Here is an 18088-nt window from a genome sequence, read left to right on the forward strand (position 1 = left end):
ATTAAAATATTTTCACATTGTAATACAAATACAGAGCTAAATTTTGAAGTTCAAATTCAGGCGTCTTAAGAATGAAACATATCTCTTCATAAGTAAAGAGGTTTTGATGGATGACTGATATTAATCTAATAAAGTTTAGCCTGAAATGAACACAGATCAGAAGGTGACATACACTGTATTATGTACATTGCTTTCTAAATATACTCAGAAATAAATGACCACTGAAAATGGGGCTGTTCCAGTATTATTTAAAAAAAACCTTGAACTATCAACTCTCATCTGGATTCTGATCCACAATTTCCTAAACTCATAATGCGAAGAAGTGGTATGTAGAGATACAGTTTTCAAGAAGAATCAGAATTTCAGATTTTTCACCTCTGGTGGCCTCCAAGTAATTGTAGACCTACATGAAGATCCCCTGGATGATGCTATTACAGCAGGTGAATTTTCTTTTGATTGAGTAGGTCAAAGCCATATACTTCTTGCCGAGACGGCAATCAGCTTTCTTTCCAATCTGTTTTAGTATCAAGTAATGCAGACGAGGAATAATGCAGTGTTCAGAGTTTTGTGCCTCAGCCACACTTGTACTCTCTGACAATCAGAATGGTGTCGGGATTCAGAAAAATTGTTAAAAGTAATCTGGGATTACAAACCCAATTTCAAGTGGATTAAATGAAGACTTGGAAATTAGATCTCAAGGGAAATTTATTTCTTCAGCCTTGATTGCGTGAAGACTTGTACATATGCTCTTCTTACGCAAATAAAAAAGCTGTAGTCAACAGTTCACAAAAATTGTATTTTAAACACACGCACCACAGTTGTCAGGACAGAAACCTCTATAAAATAGTGCCAAACAATTCACTTGTTACATAGTTATTACAACAGGGAAAAAGATGTTGTATTCAAGTGAATGGATAATTTATGAAAAATGAGATGGTGGATAGCTGAGTATTCTGCTTGAATCTGTTCTGTGGTATAAGCCTCACCTGACTTGTTAATGTGGTGACAGCTATGAATCTCATTATTTTAAGTTCTGACTGCTGGACATAAGTTTTACTGCAATGACTGCCACGAGACGGGTTTTTTTTTAAAGAGAACTGAAATCCGAAACCCTTACTTTGAGGTGAGCTTGCAGCAGTCCTACCCGTTCTTGACAGAGTTGGTCTCAATAGCTACCGTGGGTTTAGAGCACCTCTTTGTGGTATATTAGTGAGATGTTACTTACCAAAAGAAACCATCGTAGGAAAATGTATTTCTTATATAATTGCAGATAGCAATAGAAAGAAGGAAAAGAAGGAGGAGAAAGATAAGAAAGATAAGAAAGATAGATAAATAGGAAGGGAGGAAGGGAGGAAGGGAGGGAGGAAGGAAGGAAGGAAGGAAGGAAGGAAGGAAGGAAGGAAGGAAGGAAGGAAGGAAGGAAGGAAGGAAGGAAGGAAGGAAGGAAGGAAGGGGGAAAGAGAGAAAGAAAGAGAGAAAGAGAGAAAGAAAGAGAGAGAGAAAGGAAGAGAGAAAGAAAGAGGGAAAGAAAGAGGGAAAGAAAGAGGGAAAGAGAGAAAGAGAGAGAGAGAGAAAGAAAGAAAGAAAGAAAGAAAGAAAGAAAGAGGAAGAAACCACTCTTGCAAGGATTAAGATGTATGACAAATATGGAAAGATAAGAGATTTTGGTATTTACTCTAAAGCTTAAGTCAGCTTTCCTGCTCTTTGAGGCATAAGCCTCTTTTTGAATTGTGTCCAAATAGCCAGACATCTTGTGTGAAAAATGTTTTACTATGCAAAGGTCTGTGAGATGACCATGGAATTCAAAGGGTATCTTCTGTTCATTGGGAACTTTTAGAAAGAAAAGAAGTCTTACTTCAGCTTAGTGTGGTTATTTGAAATTGGTCTGTAAGTCTTTAGGTAATTTTACTGAGAGTCATTTTATTCAGAAGCAATGCTGTGGTCGTGTCATATATTTTTAGCCTGATTAGCAAACTGAAGCTACTGAAAGGTAGTCTGCTACAGTGAGACATAAGTCAGTGGGCTAGATCCTGAACCTCCTGTCATACAGACTAGATCATTATCTTGATTCCTTGCCAGTATAGGTACCTTTAAGAAGCAATTCTCTTCACCATGCCAATGATCACAGTTTTCTGTGCTATATTAAATCCTCCAGTAGTATAGGATACGGATGTTAAATGCAACCATTTCTAAAGATATCTTTCAAATACTGGATGCAGTTTTTACTTTAGATGTATCTGAATGTTGCATAATAACATTCAATAACAGATTTCAGATGTGTTAGGAAGAGGAGAAAGCAATCATAACAAATTGGTTCACTGATTTGTTTCGGTTCTTTTTCCATTCAGGAATTATATTTGATTTGACTGCAATTTTCTAGAATTTATCATCATCTGTGGAATAGAGTTTGTGAATTGTTCTTGATCTGTAACTCATTCACGAGCAATTAGTTGGAAGAATTACACATTTAAATTCCTTGGTTAAAGATATGTCTGCTCCCTATGTGGGTGAACACAACTGCTAAAATTGAAGTAGTGCCAAGAGAATCCCAAACAGGCCCCAGACCAGTTGTACAGCAAGACATACAGGAGAAGACATATATTTGATTCTGAAGTGTCCATGCATGCATAAAAGTGCAGTTTAAAAGTCTGCAAGCTTTTTGCAATACAGACACAAACCTTGCTCTTTCAATGTATTCTTCCTAGTAAAATGATTTCTGGGGAAAAAAAAAAAAAAAGAAAGATGCAAGTGCATGCAAAAAAAAAATTGTTCCAAGTAATAAAATTACTATTTCTGATTATTTCTCCTCAGTATTTTTCCAAGCTGACTTACTCTGAAACATTCAGTATCTGCTGCTTGGTAAGATTAAAGCCAATAAACTTGAAGTTTGTACTGCCAACAGAAATCTTTTCAGATTGATTCAAAATTAATCAAGAAACCACACAACACAGAAAACCATATAAAATTGTCTATTCTACATCTTCACCAGTGAATAACTGTTCTCTGGAGTACCTGAAATAATGGCCAAGAATGGAAATACCACTAGCTTCATCTATGGCATTCCAGAAAACAAAGTCTATATTATTTTAGGAGTGGTATATGTGAAGCTGATCTGTTCAGCATTATCTTGACACCTTTGAAGGCAACATTAAGTCCAAAGGGAATGCACAATGTTATGCTGACAATCCTTACAGAAAAAGTGATACATGACAGAAAGGAGAAACATGAGGATCCAATGTCAACACAGTTAAGGCAACGATGTGCATTAATTTGGAGGCAGGAGAAGAAGTTCTCTGGTAGTCATCATCCAAGCTAGACTACTTACACTCTTATGAACAGTAATATAAAAATCTAGGGAGAAGTAAAAGCACCAGTTCCCATAAAAGGGAGAAGTTTCAGTGAACTCTGTAACCTTGGATCAGAAACCAGAAAGCTGTCTGCATTCTGCCTGAGTTAAACAAATCCTCAAAACAGAGACCAAAACAACCATTCTCAAAATCGTGGCCTATTTCCAAATGCCATTGCAGTGACTTTAGTAGTGGGTCTAGAGAGAATGTGTCTCTGAGGAAGATAAGTTTTCAAGCTTTATTGGCTCAGTTTTATACAGTGCCTTCAGCAGTTCATAGACTTGCAATTAATGTGAACAGATAGGCACAGAAACATTTAATTTGGAAAAAAACCACAACCAAATAAACAAACAAAAATCAAACAAACTAAAACTCAAAACAAAACAAACAAACAAACAAACAAAAATCACCACAGCTGTATATGATTCCAGCTCCAGGCAGAATCTAGCACCTTTACTCAATTCTGTTGAGTAGCACCAGGCAATTTTTAAAACTACTGAAGCATCTTAATTTTTATACTTCTTTTTCCTTACTACTTGTGCTGTTGAGAATCACATTCCCATCTGAAATGCAGACTACCTAGTTAATTAATCATCATGATGCTGTCTTTACCTTTTTATTGTTCTAACACAGATTATGAGAAAATTATTCATATGACCTTTCCATTATGTCTGTTAAAATTCTTTGCTAATTACAAATTTATTGTCAAGACTCCTATGACAATATTGTTCAACATGGAAAGGTAAAGATATTTATGGTTCTGCTGTTGATTTTGAATACTAACGGTTGTTAGAAGTAGAGCCATGGGGATTTGATTGCTACTCTGGCTTTTAAGCCGTAGTTGGTGCCAACATCTACTAGAAAACTACGCTAATACTGGGGCAGCAGTTAGGAGTTTTTGTTTGGATGGTGGTTTACTGGAAAGGTAAATGCAGAAGGCAATCAGAATTTTTTCCATAATGGATTAAATTTGCCTCAGCTAGGCATGGCTTGGCATTCAGGTGGTTCTTAAAACTCTTAGCCATGTTTATTCTCTGATAATTCTGGTTAGCTCTCAATCAAGAAAGGTTATTTTCTGTGCATGAAAGACAAAAAGGATCAAAGAGAAGAACAGTGACACAACAATAGCAAATCTCAGTTGGTCTCAGAAACCGTAGCTGTCTCTGTAAACAATGCCTCTCACACAAAGAGAAGACTTGTATATATGTTATTTTGCAGCCTGGTTTCACCAGACACTTGTTACATACCCAGTCAGTTGTACCAAGGCTGTTTATACAAACATGGCCTCACAGGACAGAAAAGGGTGATTAAGTCCTTGCATGCTAACAGCTTTCGTAGGGGAAGCTGTCGTTAACTTTTTTTGTTATTTTACAGAAGCGCTGGCTGTTCCTAGTGAAACCTAACACCCTCTCTGGCTCTCACTGTTCTGATTCACAACATTTTACAATATAAGAAAGCTCATCTTTTTGAAAGTTTTGTAGCTCCTGTTGAGACCTGCACAATTGGACAAAACAATTGCCTTTATAGGAGAAAGCTTAAAAAAATGGTGAAGCCTTTCTACAATACAAAAAACAGATACACAATACATGTCATCAATGGCAAAAGTGACATTGGTAAGAAAATTATATCAAATATAGTTATTTTTTGGTATATTCCCAAGACATGTGAAGAAGTTGTTTCTCAAACAGAAACACAGTAGTTCTTAAAACTTCTAAGGAAAAAATATGTTTATTTCTTTAATTTCTCTGTGGGTGCTGCTAAACTGTATGTAATGTTTATAACTCAGTAGGTTCATTTTTGTCCATTTGAAATCAGTTTCGGTTTGGTAGACTCACACATTTTATAACAGTAAGGCAATATTGAAGTATAATCTTCTGCTTATTTGAAGGAATATGTTCTACATTTATAACCTCAAACTGATATTTTAAATTCCCATCTAACAAGGTGATTGCTAATGACACATTTTGGTACTGTGTAATTACATTCTGAGAAAATTATTGGCTTTTGCAATATAGGCTTTTTCTATATTGTTTGAGAACTTTAATTTTCACTTTAGACAAGTCTCTATTTGTGGTATACATGTGCCTGTCTACTCCCTGCCTGTGGAAGGAAATAAAAAATTTTTGAATATTCTGGAACTTCTTAGACTGCCATATGTTGCTTTCCCTGTGTATTATTTTAGTTTCTGTAAAAGAACTAATTACAAGTTCATTTCTAGAACTAAATATTTAAAAATAAATGCTTAGTTTTAATTTTGCAAGTCCTGAAAAAAATTCAATTCAAAATCAATATTGTTCTTTATTTTTGAAAGTAAGGCCAGCTCGTAAAAAACACCACCGATGTTTAAGTAGCAATTTTAATTAACAGCAAATCGACAAGAGGGATTGTATAGATGTGTGTCTGTTGAAAGATTGCTTTACCGAAACTATACTCTTAATTTTGGGGAAGAATAAAAGTCCTTTAAAATTATAATTCAAATGAAAATTTATATGAAAAAGCCTAACCACTTTCTTTTGAATACTATTCTCTTAAAGTTTTCTGGGAGAAGGAAAAGTAATCATACTCCCATGTTTGTATTTTGTCGTCAGAATTCAAAATGGTTTTTTTGCATTTGTTTTAATTAAGTATAATGAGCTATGATATGTTTACATTGGTATGCAGTATGCTTCAGGAGACCCTTACTATGCACCATGTATTTCTCTGGAATAGTCTGACATGGGCATGTTTTTTTCCTATGGTGAAGATCTTTGGCTGTTTTGGGGAAGCTACTCATTTTGCAGATGTGAGGATAGTTGATTGAGCGGTCTTTAGTGACTTTGGATAATTTTAGTCATATCGATGTACGCATATTTATTTATTGAAGTGCTAATTGGAAAATAGGTATTATTTGTATTATTTAGCCAATATTAACCTGCCAGCTAAATCACAAATGCTTCTGTGATTGCACAAACACTTCTCCAGTCATCTTTTCTCTCCGCATGCCTTTGCTGTTCCCCTCAAGGTCACAATACTCTCCACTTATACCCCTTGCTGTATTTATTCTGGTTCACATGGCCACTCCACTGCACTCGTTCTGATTCTCTGAGCCACAAGATAGCTGCAACTGTAATCAGTGTATTTTTTTGTCTGGTTACTGCCTGCAACCTTGTTTATCACTTTTTTTCTCTCCCTTTCTCCATCCTTTGTCCCCAGCCTCCTCCCATGCATGTTTGTTATCATTCCTGACAGGGTTTTGTCCTTATAAAAGGCAAGTCTCCGTAAGTTTAATTGCAAGTTTAAAACTGAGACAAGTCCTCATAGTAGTAAAGAGCAAGCATTACTGTTCTTACAGTATTTGCGAAAATCATAAACTCAGTAGCCCGCTGCTTTCCCCTATAGGCACTAGATGGCAGCGTGTATCAGTACTGCATTGCAGCAGGAGCAGACCCTGTTAGGCATAAAACCGCAGCACGACTTTCAGTGAAGATTTTAACTGAGAAGCAAAAATCTTCATTATTAATTAACTCCATTTCTATTAAAGTTAGTTTCAAAACTCTCGTTGCCTTTATAGCGAAAGCCTGAGCCCCAACTCTGAATATCCAGCCCGCTCCGCCGCTGTCTAAGGTAATCACATCTGTAATGCTATTCCACCCTAGAACTAGACGGGTACACTTTTTCTTCTGTGACTGCTCTTGAGAGGTTGTTCCATACTATCTCTTGTATACAATGAACTTGTATCTGAAAAATGCCTTTTATTGCTAACAGAATGAAAATTAATGTCATAACAAACCAACTGCCCCAAGAACAGGGAACAGTAAGGTACAAAGATGAACATGGGCAATACATAGGAGTGAAATGGTCCAAGAATGAGATCTCTGCCTGGTCAGATTCTTTTTTGTACCATTCCAGTTCTCTTCTTATTTTGAGCAGACAATAAACAGTGGTTGAAGCTGATCTCTTACACCGAAGACACTTAATTTCCTTTGCTGCAAGACAACTAACTATTCCTGCTGATGCTCATATTCAGAAGTGAAAATCAGTTCCCACAAGGGAAGGCTGCAGGAGAAGGCTAGGAGGTGATTCTGTTATATCATGTAGAATCATGCAGTGAAGTGTCATGTATCATTTCATACGAGAGAAAACACACCTCACACATAAGAATAATAGAATAATTTGGGTTGCAAGGGATCTCTGGAGGTCATTCAGTCCAACTCTTTGTTGAAAGCAGGACTAACTTTGATATAAGATCAGTTTGATCAGAACATTGTCAAGACAATTTTTTAAAATCTTCGGGAACAGTTATTCCACAGTGTCTTTGGGAAGAAAAAGACGACAGATGAAAATAAGAAATAGAGATTGAGGGAAATGTATGTCAGACTGGCCAGCTGTAAATCTTACTGACAGTGGGTGCACATGTGCATGTATATATGTGTGTGTAGCAACACCTGGTTATGGAGCTGGGGGAGCACAGGGGAGGATCTACAGTCATCAAACATCATTATCTCTCTGGAGGAGTCTCTGCAGAAAGAAAACTCACAACAGGCTACCCCTCTCCCCTTGAAGACTTAGAAAGGACATGTCTTTTCTCTCTTTGTCTTCCTGTAGAAGAAACCTTGTTTCACAGAAATCAAACTTCTGCTTGCTGAAAAACTTGAGAACAAATCTCAGCTTTTTTCTATATTTGTCTCTATCCACTGGATTTTCCAATGAAAAAGATCAGTCCCAAGACCTTTGCCTGCAAGTAATGGTCATCCTTTCTATGCTCCAAAGCTCTAAGGCAGCCATACTCCTCACCTTCTCTGTTCCTTTCTTCATCTGGCCTATGAACAACTATGCCAAACAGATCTTCAATACATTAGTGTACTCAAAGTGTTAACTCTTTTTCAGCCTCCAAATACTAAAGCTGGGTGAGAACTTCTGTTCCTAAGTAGGTAACTAAGATGGGTGAATTTTTCATTTGAAAAAAAACCAAAAACCAAACCTGTGGGCCCATTGTACTTAGCAAAAACATTCAAATTGAATTGAAGCAGTCAGCTGATAAAATAGAACTCAGAAAAAAAATCTTGCTTGGCACAAATCAGCTCAACTTACAGATTTAACTATAGCCAAGCAAGCATGCATTAAATACAATGTCAAGTACAAGTTTCTGTCCTTTAACTGCTTAAATGTCATTGTACATGGAGACCTATTCATTAATACAGTGAAATGAAATGGAAATCTGACATTTTTCATGCTATAGCATATACAGACTCTTCCAACCTCACAAGCACATCTGATCCCCAGTTTCATTTCTAAAACATTTTTTTTTCATTTCAAGTGTAATTTAAAAGTAGATAAGTACTGAAATATTATGGCAGGCATGGGAATGAAAGCAAAGAATTTGCCAGAGAAATATGATGCAAGATAATTGATTTTTCTTCTTGAAATTATATAAAGGATTTAGAAGAGGAATCAGTAGGGTGAAGTCAAGTGGTTCTGAGAATAGACGGAATATAAAAAATATTGAAAGGAATTTGACTTTTTTTTTTAGTAAGAATTGCATATGCATGTATTTATTGTGAGAGAACAGGATCATTTCAATTAACTGACAGAGCTTAGTAGGTAGGATTAGGCTTAAGAGGAATGTGAGTTTCAAATTGATATAAATTCTGGAGAAGCTAAAAACCTGATGAGTCTGAAAGAGTAGCTTCTAGAATTTGGGTTTTTTAAAGGTACATTAGGGTAGTGTATAGGTGCAAACACTTTAGAGAGCAAGGTAGGACTGTGACAATTGCTGAATACTACTACTGAGCTGAAATAATAGCAAGGAAAATGTTGAGCAACATCAAAATGTAAAAGTGGTCAACAGTTCCTGAGGCTCTGTAAGAGTAACCTGAGGCTCTGTAAGAGTAACCTGAGCCTTACAAGGCTTTGCAGAGTAACACAGAGAACAGAAGGGTACATGAGGGATGGAGAAGCTTATGAAATCTTAGATGAAAACCCGCTCTGCTGGTCCTTTTGGAAACCCACAGAAGGTATGACTATGGGAGTGCAGATCAGGACTCTTTCTAAGCAACCTCTCTGAGTGCTCACAATTCATACTGAACACAAAATGTAGTAAATGATCACTATTTTTCATTGGCCCAATCCTTTCTCAGTCAAGATATCCATTGAGCCTATAGGCACTTGAGATCTAGAATTTGAAGCTTTAGATGTTTTGTTAGTGATTTTATCTACAGTATAACTGAGAATAAATATCTATCTATAGAAATTCTACAGTATCTGAAGGTGGCTGAAGTCATTGAGTCATTCCTTAATTCTGTAGATAGAAATGTGTGCAAGAAAGGTGTTTTTGAAAGCTGAAAAGTAATTAGTTCCTCAAGTGAAAAGTACACAAGCTGTTGTGGATAGAAAATATTTCTCTTTTGTCTTTATTAAATTTATGCTACATCAGACCATGCTTTTAAGCTAAATTAATTCAAAAAATCATAAAATTCCAACACTTAGCATTCATAGACCTATTATACTTCAATACTCTCACAAATCCTTATTTTCACTTGAGTATCCTTATAAAATAAGCATCAGAAATGTCCAAAAGTTGATTGATAGGGAAGGAAGTATTTCAATAAATGAGATTTCAAGAAGACGAAAACCATCAGGTAATCATTTTACATCCTCTGATGCCCAGTGACATATATTATGTCAGCAATATTGGATAGCAACAGTGTGCTTTTGTGTACATAGCAATCTAGGACCTTCATGGTACCTTTCTGAGACACAGTCAATCTGCTGCCAGTATTTTCCCTCTCTCAAAGCATATTGTAATCCCTTGGTGTCCATATCTGATTTATGAGGTGGAGACAGCCATTCTGTCAGCACTCCTGTAGTGAGATAAAATAAATGAGCTCTGCTTTTCCAGACACACTTTTTACTAAGATGGTTATTTAACAGCATATAACAGATAAAATATGAAGACAAGAACAGGGTGAAACCAAAGGTTCTTCTTGTTCTGAATGTTTTTTCTTTAGTGCCCAGTAACAGACACTTTGCGGGGCGGGGGGGCGGGTACGCAGAATCAACCAACCAACCAAAAAATACAAAAACAAACAAAAAAAAAACATACAGGAAACCAGAAATATATAGATCTTCCTTTTCTCTGATATACCCTCCCAGCCTCTTGCAAACAACACTGTAGACGTTCCCTAACCTGGAGGTCAAATTTGGACCATCTTGTTTTATAGACACAGATTGAGTACTGATTCTACTTCCAGATAAGAAAATAAGTCAATTTTCAAACTCAGCATTAGTTCATCCACTAGCAATAAGTTTTGTATTTTAATAGTGTGAACTATTTAATAGTGTAAACTATTAGCAATATGTGAAAAATCCTTGTATTCTGTTCAGTAGGATGACCTACTTGTGGAGCAAGAGAAAGATAATAACTTTACTTACTTTCTCTGTGCCATTCTTCAGACATACCAGTATAATCCATTGGACTGCAGAAGGCCATGTCTTCATTACAGAAAAAAATGAAAAGCAGTCTGCATGTGCCACAAGAGATTCTCATTTATTGCAAATAGTATAACCTACATTATAGCATGTCTCATAGCAATAGGATAGGAAGCAATTCACATCTCCATCCCTGACATAGGCTGGATTGTCATTCAAAGCAATTTTCCCAGCTGGAAACCAGTCCAGTGAGAAGTGATTGGTTCATAATTCCATTGCTCAGGATCCTAGCACAGAAAATACTATAGTAGCATTTCCTTGGATGCCCTTCAAGATGCTTACCAAGAGGAGAAAATGCACCTTATTTAAAGACTGCTAGGTAAACAAGGAACATTTTTCCCTAACATGTTCAAATCTACCTTGTTTTTAAATGAAACTTTTAGCATTCTTTCTTATTTTCACATCCTGTTTATTTTTGTGGTTCAGGGCTGTATTTATTTTTTTTTTTAATACCTCAGTAGCTCTGCTGAAAAACAAAATGCCAAGGAATTCAACAGATTTGTTTGGCTGCATTTACTGTTTGAGGAAAACAGAATTATAGGCAAGAGACCAGAAGCAATGATTTTGGGTGAATGCAGTGGCTGATAACAGCTTTGAGACGCTGAATAATCATAATGCATAATCATATGGGTAACTGACAGAATACAATGAAAGTAAATATCATACCTTCAGATATACACAAATTATCTGTGTAGAAGGTTTTGGAGCAGTTCTGTAACACTGCTGTCATATAAGGTAACTCCAAACAATAGTAATGTGCAGGAGTAGCTGAAATAATTGGTTTACTGCTATAATTTTCAGTTATACAACATTATACCTATTCCTTTTATGTGTCTAGATCCTCTGGAGTAAATCTCTGTTCCTTTCTTGGAAATAGTATCATGGTTCTTCCAAATCTTCTTTTAGATGTAAGTAATCGAAAACAAAAATACTACAATATTGTCTTCAAGCCCATATAGATATCTGGTGGAGGGGATGGAGGGGTTCACTGTTAATACGATATGCAAAGTTTCTCTCAAAAAACTTGGAGGAAGGAGAGAGACCAAAAATCATTGACATAGCTGTAGCCTCACTTTGGACTAATTACTGCACACTTAACCCGGCTAAAGATGTAGTAAAGTTTGTGAAAGCTTAGAAAATCTGAAATGGGCTAAAAATGTATCTACAGTTACAAATGAATTTGATTTGTAGAAGACAATGAAGTGAAAGAAGAACAGGAATGAAACAAGAAATTAAATATATTTTTAAGACTACTTATTTGGGGTTTCTGTTTGTTTTGTTTTCATTTATTTTCACTTGGTTCAGTAGTGAAACAGCAACACTGTTGCAGGTGTCACAGAAGGTTGGAAACAATCTCACCTCTCTGCATGACAAATGTTTGAAAACATTTTTTTGTCGTTGTGAAGAAATTCAATGAGAATGATAAAAGTGGTTTTCATAACAGGTGTCAATGAAAAGTATAGGCTTTGGCTGATAAACATTCAGCCAAAAAGGATTTTTACTGGAAAATGCTGTAGTTCAGTGTCATAGTTCTCCAGGTCTTATCAGCAGGAGCCTTACATGTCACACAGTGTTGTGCAGTGCCTACCCCTCTGTGAGAAAGGTTGGAAATCCCAGGAGTCCTTGACAATAAAGAAAAGGATGGGCCACAGAGCGAAGTGTGACCATAAATCCACTGTGAGCCTACAGGAGCACATTCCAAATATACTAGGGCTTGGACAGTTTGGGCTTTCTAGTAAACCCAAGATTTTTCGCAGAAAAAGAGCTAAATTAAAGACTGTCAACATTTCACTCTTCTTCAGAAATGTAACTTCAGCTGAAAAAAATGTAGAATACCTGTAAACTACATGCAAAAAATAATGTGCAACCAAAAAGCACATGGAGAGTAATAGTGTGGAATCACTGTGCAGATCACAACATGTTCTTATGTGGGTGACTAACAGCTTTGTTAAATACCTGAAAGCTTGTTTTTTTCCGGTTTTGGGAGGTAGGGGAGTGATTTTTCTTTTAATCTGGGTTTTGTTTTTATTTCTTTCCTCTCAATGCTTGTTTTCGATTTGTTTATTCTATGTTCAAAATACAGCCATTTACAGTTACACTGCATTTCCTGCTGTAATTATCTTAAAATAATCAAATCTATTATGTCATTGAAGAGCAGAGGGAAAAATTATTCTTTTAAAATTTGGTGTGGGACAGATACCAAATGTAAATCTCCGTGTTCTCATTTCATTTACGTGAGACACCATCTCTAGCCAGTAAACTGCTACAGGGAAAACACACACTTCTTGTCTCTTTTACTCCAAAATTTGTCAATATTTGTCAGTGATGTGATATATCAGGATCCATTTTCGCACTGATTCAAGTTTAAATTTGAATGGAAAAAATACATCAGTATGTTTTACAGAAAGCTGACCATGAAGACTTGCAGAAAGTACTTGCAATGCTGAGTGTTTGAAGGGTAAAATTACAGATGGAGTTCAATTTATATAAATGTGTTATGCATGGGAAAAAATGACCTAACTGTATACTTGCAACGATGAGCTCTGAACAAGCTATTGCCAATCAGATAATAGACCTTAGAATTATTATGGCTTTCCAAAAATATCAGTTCAATTCTCAGTGACAAGTCAAAAGGGCAATTGGAATATTAGGAAGACTAGTAGAGACCAAAGCAGAAAATGTCATCATAGACTGTGTTAGTCAATAATGTGCCTATCAAGAGCTATTAAACAGAAAGACACAATCTCTGTCTTGGTAAAGCACTGAACTGCAGATGATAAGGAAGTTTCTTTTCCCTAGGTTTCCCAATGCAGAGACTCAGGCATGGATTGCAGAAATTCTTTTTAAATAAACTTCCTTAACACAGATCAAGGGATGGGTTTGGTAGCCCCATTCTCACAGTTCTTTCATACCTATTTCCTATCAGCCAGTTGTAGTCTTAGAAACTTTTTCCCTGGCCATGACTGTCTTTAAGTATTAATAACAGCCTTACAATTGGATTTGCACAGATGGACTGCTGTGTCCAATAATATGTTAGGTTCTGTATAAATTTTATCTTGCAAAACAGAGCAGCTGCTGTGCAGCAAATGCCTAGATGGGCAAAAGCAGATATTGACAATGGTTTCATTCAAATAACCTACAAAAAAATCAAAGAAAAATAAAAAAAACACACAAAAACTCTAAATCAAAAACCATGAAACTACTATTTCTGGTATGCTTAAGCAGAATATGTCTATTGCCTCTCACAATAAGGGTTGTTTTTTATACTACCACAATTATTTCTTAGTCCTAAAATATTTGCTTACAAAAATAAATCATGGATTTCATATATTTAGATGAGGAGTAAGACTTAAAAGTTGGGGTTTTAATGATTTAAATACATAAAAATACATACTTGCTTAGTTTTGCTTATAGGGTTTTGTGGATTTAGGGGGTTTTAGGGGGGGGTTGTTTATTTTTTGGTGTAATTTCTTAGGACAAATCCAGCAACGGTTAAGCAGCTTTACTCTTTGACCACTAGAGGGCGTCCACGGCAGCCTTGCTGCAAAATGGGATGTGTGATACAGGCAATGCCTGATATGTTCTTCTGCATATGCTTTTCTCTTTCCAGGTTGTAGCTATGGAAATACACTTTAAAAATGTAGAAATACACAAAAACTGAAGAAAAATTTCAAAATCTAATCAATAGCTGTGCTTCCTAAGTGCTAGTCTTTCTAAAACAAATGAAGAACGCAGGCGTAAGCAATTTATAGGCACAATTTAACTCTATAGACAATTTAACTCACTTGAAAATGCTAAGCATTTACTTAAGTATGTTTTCTAGTATTGGGCTGGAAAAAAGAAAAAAAAAAACAACACCAAAAACCACACTGAAAGTCAATACGTAAAAGGTTTGTGATACTTTGGAATTCTTATTCTATATTCAACAGAATGTGTAGGAAATACAGCTAAATATGCAATGCAGTCAATTAAGATTGGTCTCCTCCCAAAACCAACTGTTAGCATGATACTTGCAGTTTACGTTCTTTAATTGTAAAATATGAGGTCCAGAACACTGTTTTTCAGTGTCTGAAATTCTTACTACCTCATTATATCAGATGACTGTCAGACAGAACACCACAAGCTGTATTTCCAAATACTAATCCAACCAGAGTGAACTTCTAAAAGGTCCTTACACTTTCTTAAACAGCTATGTCTTCATCTTTAAATGAGCTCTCAATGGGATTTTTCTGCCTTGTTGATTTGGGCCAGCAAAACTGCAGTACATATTTAGTTTAACTCCTCTGAATCTTAGATTAAATACCTTTTCAGTAAAAGATATTACACTGTATATTTTAATGCAATAGAGTATTTTTAATTATTTTTTTAGTGTTATTGACATAAATGTCTTAAACTTCGGCTTTAGTTCCAACTAATCAGTAGATTTTATAATAAATATGAAATAAACATCCTAATTGTTTTAATAAAACATGATTCCTATTCCCTTTTAATTTTTCAAACCATCTCTTCTAAAGCCAGAATTTTTTTCAAAACAACTCGGAAAGGATAATTACCACCGGTGGCTCCTGTAGCTCTAGGTGGTCAGCAGCACAGCAGGATCGTTTTAAGGAAAAGACTAAAAAGAACACGGCAGAAATGCATTCCTGACCATGCACATAAGCAGATACTCAAGCAGTAAGCTAGTGCTAGTTGGATACATATAACAATTGCTGACAGATAGCCTTGGAAAACTATACTATGCCTATTTATTTTCGTCTTTTTGTATAGATATTCTGCTGACATTCATGTTATAAGGGTGTATACACTTACAGTAACATACACCAAATTAAAACGTTGAATGAACAGAGGCATTTTTCCACAAGAGGGGGCTAATACTCCTTACTAGGTCCTGAGTAATAAGATTTCATCATCAGAAGTCTGAAACTCAGGCATACCAGATTCCACGTTAAACTTTCACATTTAACAACTTTTTCTCATGTAGCTGGTCCCTTTATGAGATACAAGAGAAACAGGAAGGGAGAGAAGTGACCAACTACTCCTCGGGTAAAAGCAGTGGGACGTGAGATCGTTGTGACTGAGAGAGATATTCAGATGCAGCATAGTAGTAAATTTTGGGTTGGGTGGGTTGGTTGGTTTGTTTGTTTATGAGGAACTCTGGGCCTATCCTCAAGTAATCATTAAACATTTTTAAAACCAACACTCAGTACAAAAATCTGCTAAGAAAACCTTACCTAATTCCTCTGAGCTTACACAGCTGTTCAGAACACAACACATGGTGAAAACTGCAGTGGTTACTGAAATAAATTTTATTCCCTAAAAAATGAAGAGAATTCAAATCTTATTTATCTCAGAACTTCTGATCTTAGTTAACCAAATAATAAAAAATCTGAATTTCCCATAGAAAACCCCCTTTGTTCATAATGTTTCATCAGAGTAAAAACTAAAGAAAAACACTTTAATTATTTCAAAGGCCATCTGTCTAAAAATTAACGGGAGACCCATGTCCTCTTGGCTATGACACAGAGTTAAAAATTGTTAGAGTCATGAAAAATTACTTTTTCTGTTGTTCTAGTGCTTTTTAAATTCCTTTTTATATTATATTTTCACTAGAGGGAAGGGTTATGGATTCTTTCTATGAAGTCAGGAATATACTTGTATGAAAGGGCTTTGATTTCACTAACATTGCAATTTGTATCAGTCTATACTTGCTTCAGGCTGCTGACTGGGTCCATATCTTCAACCAATTTATGGATAACTGGGTGGCTGAAGTAACATGCACATTTTTAAAAAATGAACTAAATAAGTATTATTTATTAGTGAACATGCTAGCTCTTGAAAAGTTACTGAATTGTCTATTTAATTTATGTAGGTTTTAGGTATGTTCACGCGAAGTCACATTATATACAAAACTTCTTTTTCTTAATGATAAAAGACATAAAACATAAGTATACAACCCTTAGAGCTGCAGTGGTCCATGATGCAGAGACTTGAATGCAAATGTTAAAAGGAAATTTCTGATGACTGTTGCTTAGGAAAAAAAAAAAAACAACCTGAACTGCTTAGAAGAATGTAAAAGAAAGCCTGGAGTTCAGTGGGGGCTGAAGAAGACAAAGCAGAATGGAGTGGCACTTTAGTGAAACACATGCAATTAGCAAAAGCTGAGTCCTTGAAAAGTAATATGAAACTTTAGAACAGAATAAATACTTTAAAAATAGATTTTAAATCTTTCTAAGTACACCCATGGTTTTAGGTTCCACAACTGCCTAACAGCTCTGGCAAGGTACCAGGTAAATTGACACACCTTGGTAAATATTTGAATTACAGGTTACAAAAGAACTGCTCATTCTTTCTGTTAACTTGCACTGGCTGTACTTTCTTATGATTGTTTCTCCACTGCACAATGTATTCACCATTGTATTCACCGTATTGTGAATATTGTGCTAATAACATGCAAAATGCTAACATTGAACTTCATGTTTCACTAAGGTTTCTCTGACAGTTTTATTTTTAACATAAAGTTGTCATTTAAGCATTAGAAGGAAGCTAGTTTTGGCTGGTTTGCCCAAGTATTGTAAAGGTCATCCTTTGTACATACTATTTCAAGACCTCTCTAGTGTCATCCTGAAGATTTTAGTATACTAAACATGACTGCGTTATTGCTAGGTCTTTCAGAATGTTCTTAATATGAAGTAGCCTGTTCTGCTATTTGGTTTTGTCCCTCAGGGGTCCATACTTGGACCATTAATGTTCAATATCTTCATCAATGACATAACCAATGGGGTCAAGTACACCCTCAGTAAGTTTGCAGGTGACACCAAGCTGAGTGGTACACTTGACACATCTGAGGGATGGGATACCATCCAGAGGGACATGGACAAGCTCAAAAAGTGGGCCCATGCGAACCTTGTGAAGTTCAACAAGGCCAAGTGCAATGTCTTACCCATAGGCCCTCAGAGGAGAGCCACGGAAATGATCAGAGGGATGGGATTGTTCACCATGGAGAAGAGAGGGCTCTGGAGAGACCTTATTGTGGAGTTTCAGTACTTAAAGGAGGCTTCTGAGAAAGATGGGGGCAAATTTTTTAATAGGGCTTGTAATGATAGGAGAGGGAATAATGGTGTTAAACTAAAAGAGAGGAGATTCAGACTGGATACAAGGAAGAAATTTTTTACAAGGAGGGTGGTGAAACACTGGCACGGGTTGCCCAAGGAGGTGGTAGATGCCCCATCCCTGGAAACATTCAAGGCCAGGCTGGACAGAGCTCTGAGGAACCT

This window comes from Caloenas nicobarica, chromosome 5 (genome assembly GCF_036013445.1).
Source record: "Caloenas nicobarica isolate bCalNic1 chromosome 5, bCalNic1.hap1, whole genome shotgun sequence".
Classification (NCBI taxonomy): domain Eukaryota; kingdom Metazoa; phylum Chordata; class Aves; order Columbiformes; family Columbidae; genus Caloenas; species Caloenas nicobarica.